At 24.6% G+C, this 10,493-nt stretch overlaps 1 pseudogene; it reads left to right on the top strand.

Moving 5' to 3' along the window:
• Window positions 1–10,493, top strand: part of LOC107495685 (cysteine-rich receptor-like protein kinase 2) — a 26,913-nt pseudogene that overhangs the window by 1,964 nt on the left and 14,456 nt on the right.

Here is a 10,493-nt window from a genome sequence, read left to right on the forward strand (position 1 = left end):
TGGTAATGACAACGATCCGTCTGATGAAGAAATCATAAATTTTGCTCTATTTTCAGATTGTGAGCCGTTGAACTTTGAAGAAGCCTTTAAAGACAACAATTGGAAGAAAGCAATGGATGAGGGGATTCATGCCATTGAGAAGAATGACACATGGGAGCTGACAGATTTACCAACAGATAAGAAGCCGATTGGAGTAAAGTGGGTTTACAAGACTAAGTACAAACCCAATGGTGAAGTTGATTGTTTCAAAGCAAGATTAGTTGCTAAGGGATACAAACAAAAGCCAGGTATCGATTATTTTGAAGTATTTGCTCCTGTTGCTATATAGGAACAGAATATATGTTAGCAGACCCATTAACCAAGGGATTGATCCCTAAAGTCTTTCATGAGCACACTGCTCGAATGGGTGTCAATATTTGTAATGCCTTTATTTAGTGGAAGTTTATTTTATGCTATATGTCCTATGACAGATATTGAGTTATTTTTTCTGTAGAATTAAGTTGATGGTTTATTCATGTTATGTGAAATGTTCATTTTACAATATTTGTTTTGTGTTTGATCTCAATAAAATTTTCAAGTTGGACTAGCTGGAAATAGACATGCATGAGATCACTTGGCATGTAATTTCCATATTACTCATCCAAATTTGATTTATGTCGTTAAGTATATTAGGATAGTGATTTTCGTGGTCTAGTCACGACATTTAATGTGATAAAAGTTGCTGTAATTCCATATCTAATGTATGAGACGGAGAGATTGTTAAAGTAATAAGGAAAATAGCATTCAGATGCGCGTATAAAGTTTATAAGGTGTGATTATGTCAAGAAAGAATATATGTAAGAGTCACAATTCAGCCGCCTAGGGATACAGAAGGTTTTAGCTAGTCGAGGAAGATTGAAAAAACCACAAGATTGAGACAATTCTTCCATCTAATTTCTAATTTCTATTAGTAAAGGTATGCTTTCGCATTATGATATATTTTTTGGTGATTCAATATGAATGATCTGGGTTATTAAAATTAATTTATTCCAACACTAATTCATCGCGAATTAGAATTCCATTTAAAGATTTGTCGCTAGCCAACAAACGTGGCATGCAAGGAGTAAATTTTATTATTGTGCCATTTAAACATATTAATATATATAAAAAAATGAATTCATATTGAGGAATTTTTATAATTTCCCAAAGTTTTCAATTACATATAAAAAACATGATTGTTCATAATTAAATCAAACTTGGTTTCTTCATTGGTAAGAAATTGAATATAATCAGAGTTTGCTATTACTTAAATAAGTGTATGTAACTAAGCATTGTTTAAATAACTGCATGAATAAATTAAAGGACAATATGCCAAAAAACGAATATTGCCAATACATATTTGAAGTGTCATAATTATAAACAAATTTACGAGGTCACCTCTAAGTTTTTTGTTGATTAAAATTTTAAATCAACTTGCATGGACTAGAATCTTCATGAAACATGGTTAAAGAATTGAAGAAGAAAAGTTTGAGTTGAAAACAATAATCATCTATTTACTAGAAGATGTTGGAAGCTTGAAGATTTTTGAAGAACATTCAAGAAAATAGTACATCTACAACATTCTACAACAATGAAGAAGTTCAAAATCAAATTGAATTGGAATTGAAAGGAAGTTGCACTCGTCACCTCCATACTAGAAGAATCATGAAGTGCATTGAAAGGTTCAAGATTGATGACTAAGCTTAATGAAGAATTTTCAAGATGTGCTAGAAATTACTTATTTGAATAGTCAAAGGAAGAAGCAAAGTTAGATAAGTATGTGTATTAAGAAGTTAGTAGAATCATGAACTTTTAGTATGAAACTTTGCCTATATAAAGGCATATATGCCTTATGTATTTTGTGTGTTCTATAATGAAATGTGTATGTTTTGAAATGTGAAAATTCTCTCCCTTGTTTTATGAGTGTTAGTGAGTTTGAGAGATAAAAAATATGATAGTGTCATTTATATGAGTGAGTGATCTTAAGACCAATTAGTTGTGGGTATTATACTTACATTTTTGCCGTAATGTCAACATAAGAGTTTCTAGAGAACGCAAGAATGAGAGTGAATGGAAAACTAAACTGAATATCATTGAACGAGTAACGTGTTGCATGCGCTCATAGTATACATGTATGTATGTCTATCAGTGTATATAACTATATATATATCAACAACTAACTAATATAGACTCTAGCATAATTAACCAAGCAATCCTATTTTAACTAACTTTGCATAACAGCCACATACACATGTAATCTTTGACTGCGTATTAAAAACAAAAAATGGGATATAAAAATTAGAAGACAAAGATCAAACTAAATCTCTATATTATGTTTAATATAAAATATATATGACTGAGTTATGTTTCAGTATTATATTTGGTTAAAGATAAATATAAAAACTTAAAAATAAATTTAAAATTTAAAATTAAAAAGTTAAATAAAAATATTTATTTAAAAAATATATTATTAAAATTTTAATTTTTGTCTATAAAAATTTTAGTTCTATGTGTCTCTAACTCTCTATATTCTAAAAATATTAAATAGATTAAAATTTTGTATTTTAAAACTGAAATTTTAGTTTTCATTTATAATTATCAAACACAATGTTCAATCTCAAAAAACAAACGTAACCTTACATTTCGCTACAAATTCAGAATGGCTTTAAGGACGACCCGAGTTTGTTTTTAAACTTCTCAAACAATATAGATGATAAGAGTTTAGTTAGGATATTAACTATTTGTTCTGTAGAAGGTATGTGAGTGACACCATATTAAAGGAAACAATTATAAGAGGATATTTGTTTAAATTATTCAAATTCATAATATTTAACTAAATTTATTATCCAAATAATAATAAGAAGATAAAGGTGACTATGATCAAAATAAAGTAGTAGGGGCCTAGGGGGAAGAAATTGGCCGGCCGAGCCGGATTATTTTGGCTAAAGATTATTAAACAATGTATGGTATGCATATTTATTTATAGTATGTATTATATCTCACTATTGCTCTAATTATTGGGCGAATTCTATGATATTTTTTATTATAGTGACTAAATTATCAAATTTATTTTTAAAAATAAATAATAAAATATTTAAAATAAAAATAAATATTTAAAATTTATTAAATATTATTTTTAATAAATTGAACACAATGTAATAAACATCATAGGATTTACTTTATTATTGTCTTCTTATATTTGTTTTTTATTTACATACTCTTAGCTATGCTTTCATCGAGATTTTTATTGCACCTTGAAATTTCATCCACAGTATAATGACGAGGGGCAATATATAAAGTTTATATTATAAGATAATGAATAATAATGATGACTAAATTGCTAACGAATTAGAACTCAAATAACATAATTTTTTTTATATTTATTTCAAGATTATAAGTTTGAACTTTTTTTATCTTTATTAAAATAAATGATGACTAGATCCCGACCACATATATCATCAATGTATAATCATTTATTGAAAATATTATTTTGAAAATTTTCAATTTATAATCATTTCTAATTTTTCTAAACCTAATTTATTCGCTACATCCATATAATTTTAATCTAAAAGTTATCTATTTTATTTTTACTGTCCATATTATTAGAAAAATAAAAAAATAGTTAAAATTTGTGTTATTTAATATTTATTATTGTAATAATTAATAAAAACTAAATAAAACAAGTTCGGACTACTTTTTATTATTATTTCTTATTATCAAACATTTCCATTATGTATTGTGTATATAGTAGAAATATGGAGAAGTGTTGGTCTTTCTTTTGTAAAATATTAAAAACGATTATGCTACTTGTACACTAAAATTAGGGCAATTTACCTAAATAAATAAATTGGATGAAAGCTTTACTCAAATACACAAAACAGAAATCCCTTACATACATGTGCATTTTCACACTTTTATGTAAACCGTCGGAAGCTACCACGGTTTCTGATTTTAACATAAACCGTGGCAACCTGCCACGGATTATGGTGTTTGTGGTTTGTGTGTAAACCGTGGCAAGCTCCAACAGTTTACGAAGAGAGAAAGCTAAGCATAAACCGTGGCAAGCTCCCACGGTTTATGAAGTACAAAAAAGTTTAATATTACAAAAATAATTATAACAAAATAAAGTTAAAATAACAATCTGAATAAAAAAATTAAAATAAATAAATTTAAATTTATAGAATAAAATCTTAAAATAAATCTAAATAAATAAATTTATATCAAAATCAATATTAAAATTCCTAAATTTCGTTTTACTCCTCTAATATGTGTAAGTGTTTATATTTAAAAAAACTAATTACAACTTAAAATTAATAATTAATTAATTATTTTAATTTTATAAAGATCAAACAACGTAAAGTATTTTTTTAAAGTATGTTTATTTTTTATATTTTTAATATTAAGATATCAATAATAATATTTTAAATAAAAAGATAGAAAAAATATTTATTTTCAACAAAAAATTTTTTTAACAAATTAAAATCTTTCCAGTATAAAAAAAAATATTATAAAATTTTTTGTAACAAAATAAAGTTAAAATAACAATTTAAATACAAAATACTAAAATAAATAAATTCGAATATATAGAATGAAATCTTGAAACAAATCCAAATAAATAAATTTACATTGAAGTTAATATTAAAATTCCTAGATTTCGTTTTACTCATCTATTATGCGTAAGTGTTGATATTTAAAAAATAATAATTGATTATCCGTCATCGACTTCTCTTAACAAATTCATGAATCGAGACATAAGAGTCCTCTTAACTGAAGCATGTATTTTTAAATTTTTTTTTAATTTTAATTTATGTCCAAATAATTTAAAATTAAAAAGTAATCACTTAAACAAATAATAATAATTTATAATTTAAAAGAGTAATCGATAAATAACTTAAAATTTAAAAAATAATAAACTAAACAAATAACTTAAAATTTAAAAAATAACCACCTAAACAAAATAACTTAAAATTAAAAAAATAACAACCTAAGCAAACTAACTTAAGTAAATAACTTAAATTTAAAAAGTAACAATCTCTTTTAAATTTAATTTTTTATTATTTTGTTTTAAAAAAACGTTTTGTTTCCGTTTTCAAATTTAAACTCTTATTATTTTGTTTTCGAACTTGTTTCTTACTACTACTTGCTTCTTATTATTTTGTTATTACTTTTAAATTGTTAATTTTATTATTAAACAACCGTCCTAATTTTAAAATAATTTATAAATAATTTTATTTAAATTAGTTCAATAATATTAAGATTTAAATACTTAACAACCTTGCTAATAAATTCAAAAACTAAATCTTTATTGATATCTAACAACCTAACTGAATAATTTATATATTAATTTTTTTTAAATTAATTCAATAATATTAAGATTTAAATATCTAACTATCTTGTTAATAAACTCAAAAACTAAATCCTTTTTATTATCTAACAATCTAACCAAATAATCTATTAATTTATAAATAAAATTACAAAAATTTCTAATAAAGACATTTAAGCAAATAATCTCAAAACTCAATATATGAGTGCCACGTCAGTAAAAAGTCTCCCCATTTGTATTCGATCTGGAGAAAAGATTGTTTCAAATTTAAAAAGTAACAACTTAAGCAAATAATAAATTATAATTTATAAATAACATTTTAAAAATTTTTAGTGATGATACCTAAACAAATTATTAGTTCAACAATATTAAAAACTAAATACCCAACAACTTAAGAAAGCGTATTTAAAAATTTAAAAGGTAACAACGTAAGCAAATAATAAGTTATAATTTCTCACGTCAAACTCTTCATAAACCGTGGGAGCTTGCCACGGTTTATGCTTAACTTTCTCTCTTCGTAAACCGTTGGAGCTTGTCACGGTTTACACACAAACGACAAACACCATAATCCGTGGTAGGTTGTCACGGTTTATGTTAAAATCAAAAACCGTGGTAGCTTCCCACGATTTACATAGAAGTGTGAAAATGCACATGTACGTAAGGAATTTCTGTTTTGTGTATTTGAGTAAAGCTTTCACACAATTTATTTATTTGGGTAAATTACCCCTAAAATTAGTCATTACTAGTATAAAATATATATATGTTAGAATACAAATAATACACATTGAAAATAAATTAAATCACAAATGTATTTATATACAAATACATTAATAAATAATTTTAATATACAAATAATATTTTTATATTTAAAATTATACTAAAACTTAAACATTTTTATTTATACTTAGCATCTCAACTAATTTCATGTGTTACTTTTTATTAATACACACATTTAATTTATGAAAGATAAATGCCTATAAATATATAATTATGCTATATGTAAAAAAATAAATCAATTACCAAATCAACTATTCGAATAATACAACATATATATGTTAAAAAAAAGTATATGTAGATAATGAGAATACTAAATAATGTGAATAATGAATATATCGAATGGTCAATTTAATATGTATGTAAATGATTATGTTTATTATTTTTAATTGGATAGTTATTTTTTTTTCATGCACAGTTAATAATTACTTAATTAGTGGATATTTAATTCATTAGATATGCAGATAATTAATTATTATAATCTTAAAATTTCGAAGATAATTTAAGAGTGAAATATTTTTTATTTTATTGTGTCAATTTTAAAGTTTTTTATTTATATTATTTAAAAAAGTTATTATCTATCTAAAATCTGTATGTTAATTAACAACTACTATAACATAATTTAATGTGAAGTATTTAGTTAACAACATTATCCGATCCCTGCCGTCGGGAACCTCAGAGGAAAGTTGACTAACGTTTCTCCACATTTTATACTCGCATTATTGTTCCAAATAAAAAGCTAGAGGTTGAAAAAAGAGGTATTGGAAGTTTCACCCCAACATACCTAGCTTTTTTGTCTTCTCCATTTGTTAATTGTAAGGACAATGAAATAATGGATCCACTAATGTGTATTATCAATTTTATTTTTAATAATCATTATTTAAGTTTTTATTATATATATATAATAACTTCTTTAATAATCTTAATTATTTTCACAAATTATATGTAGAGACTTTTCTAAGTTTGTATTTATTGACCAAATCCAATTCTCAATATTACTTTTAGGTTATTTTTTCTTATATTATTGTGTCATTAATTCTTTTTATATATTTTAATATTTATTTAATTTTATATAAATAATTAATTTAATGACTAATTTCACTTACACATACATACATAACATGATTATTTTTTTTTAACATTACTCAACATATTTATAAAAAAAAGGCATTCTTCTAACAATTTAATTATATTTTTATAAAAGATTATTATAACTATGACCTAATTAGATACACATATAAAATTATTTTATAGTCACGATGTATCAAAATTATATATATATATATATGTTCACATACAGATACAAATAGAAACAACCATGAAACCATATTCCATTATCCCACTCAAATTCTAAGTACTCTTATTGAATAAACATTAAAAAAAATAGTAATAACGTTGAAATCATTACCGTTATCACTACTCAAGGTCCTGGCCTTGATCTTCAAAATTTGGTCATGGGTGGACCTTATTATTATTAGTGTTCGAAGGAGCCCTAGGAGACCCTCAAATCAATTTACTAGTCAAGGCTTGCGGAGAGCAGGTCCCAACCACCAGCTTGATCAACTTCAAGAAGATTCTGAATGCAACATTGGAAGACCTGAGAAACCAAAGCACAAGAAAGAACTACTTTGGCACTTCACATAATGTTATGGGAGATGACACTGTATATGGCATGTTCTAATGTAGAAGATACCTTTCTAACACCGATTGCGCCGCCTGTGTTGCCGCTGCCACTGCCGATATCCTTAGTTGCTCCGGTGGGATTAGTTCCCATCTTGTATACGACGGGTGCTATGCTCCCTCAGGTACGTATTCGTATATGTATACCACCCCACATACACTCCCATTTTATCATTCTTCTACAAAACTCATTATTATAAACAACTAATATGAAATATTAGTTATATAGAATCTGTTAGCAATATAATTATTTATATTGCTTTCGATTTTATCAACTTAAATTTTTAGAAATAATGATATCATAATCAGTGATGGATTTAGAAATTTAAAAAATGGAAGGCCAAATTAAATATAAAATAAATTAAATATAATATAACAAAAAATTAATAAAATATAATTTATAGTATATAAGTCAAAATTAATATATAGAAATCAACATTTAACTATATACTTTAAGATTTTGGTATTTTTAAATTTGTTTTGCGATATTTTATATAACTGAACAATTATATAATCTGCTAAAAATCCGTCTTTCATCTTCTTTTAAAGTCTTATTTTAATAATTTGTATTATTTAAAAAATCGAGTAAAGTATCGTTTTTGTTCCAACGTTTGGGGTAAATTCTATTTGTGTCCCTAACGTTTAAATCGTTCTATTTGTATCCCTAACGTTTGTAAAAGTGATTCAATGTTATCCTGCCGTTAATTACACATCATGAACGCTTTAGTTTGAGTTTTAAAAATCTCTTCTTGAAGTTAGAATACAAATGTTTGGGATAGAGTCGATGATCTACTCCGAAAAATAGCTCATCAAAAGTTGAAACTAATTCCTACAACATTTACATAATTCACTTTTCTAGGGACATAATTGAATCTAAACACAAATAGTAGGTATAATATTAAAATCGAACACATCCAAGTGACACCTAATTGAGAATGAATACATCCAAGTGAGAATAATTGAAAAATATAATATGATTTGTTAATATAATTGATAGTGGGATAACATTGAATCACTTTTATAAACGTTAGGGATTCAAATAGAACGATTTAAACGTTAGGGATACAAATAGGACTTACCCCAAACGTTGGTGACAAAAACGATACTTTACTCTTAAAAAATCTATTCAGTTGTTATTGTTATCATAAAAAGAATCAAAACAAGAAATTTTTTTTATAGTTATTATTTTTTTACATTAATCCAAACCTATTTTTTTCAATAACTTTTTAATTATTTATATATTTATACACTTTCATTGTTTTTAAATTTATTTATTACTTGCTACTAATATATTATAATACACATGCATTATAATTTATACATATTAAGTTATTATTATATAAATTTTTTTAGTATATAATATACTAAAATATATTTAATCTATAATATATATATTAATTATATAATAATAATAAACTAAGAGTACTAATTTTTTTTAAAAAAAATTAGAGGTACCATGACCACCTTAGCCCCTTAAATTCGTTATTGGTGGAAGTCTAAAAAATAATATAGTAACCCTAAAAATTAATTTAGGTAAATTGATTGGTTAATTCATTCTCTATTTAAATAAGTATCGAAAATTTGAATATTATCTTATGTATATAGTAGTTTATTGATTAATAATAAATTTTTAAATAGTGGTTTAGTTTGTGTTTCCTACCTATTTTGTTGGGTGTATTTTGTGTTTATTAATGATATAAATTCTTTGTGCAAAAATAAAAGGTTTGGTACTACAAGAAAGGTATTGGAGGATATCTATACACCTCATAAAGTGTAATGTAATTATGTATACCCGAATACTATAGTTAGTTAGAATAGAAAGAAGAGTTAGTTGGAGTGTGAACACATTAGGAAGGAAGATAATATATAAAACAAAGAACTCTAATATACAATTACAAGCTGAGCTTCTGATCTATAAAATATGATATGATATTTATTACTTATATTTTTCTAAAGATAGAAAAGATTGAATATAAGACAAAAACATTCTTATGCATAATAATTTATTGAATAATATTACATAATTACTAAATATTAGTATTTTTTTAGTACTTAGGTAGTAATATTTTACATTCATATTTATATACATTTTGTACACAAAAAATATATAATTTATAATTATATTTACTAAAAATTTGCACATAAATTAATATAATTTGTATTTATATTTTTTAGAATTTGTATATATATACATGAATTAGTAAAATTTAATTAAAAATAATTTAGTATTTATGATAGTCAAAATGATGACCAAAAATACTAATTAAAAATTGTTGGTCTAAAGAGTTTTTCTAATTTACTACTGTTGATCAACTAAGAGTTAATAATTGAAAAACAAACTCATCAAGTCTTTTATTAATAATACCAATCATGCTAAATTAAGGTCAGATTAACATGAATTATATATATTTAATATAGAGTTGAAATTGTTTTTAGATATGGACCATTCAGCTTCTTCACTGATGCCATTCGTGGTGTCAATGGTATTCTGTGTGGAAATCAAACTTCAAAGGGAGAAACCAATAAGGATGATTTTAGTGAGGAAGTAAAACAAGTGCTAAACAAGCTACAAATAGCAACACCCAAAATCCCTAATTACTATGCAGCCACAAAGACACAATCAATCTATGCTATTGCACAATGTGTTGAAACTGTTTCAGCAAATAGTTGTCATGCTTGTCTCAACCGTGGATTCAAC

Source organism: Arachis duranensis, chromosome 1 (genome assembly GCF_000817695.3).
Source record: "Arachis duranensis cultivar V14167 chromosome 1, aradu.V14167.gnm2.J7QH, whole genome shotgun sequence".
Lineage (NCBI taxonomy): Eukaryota > Viridiplantae > Streptophyta > Magnoliopsida > Fabales > Fabaceae > Arachis > Arachis duranensis.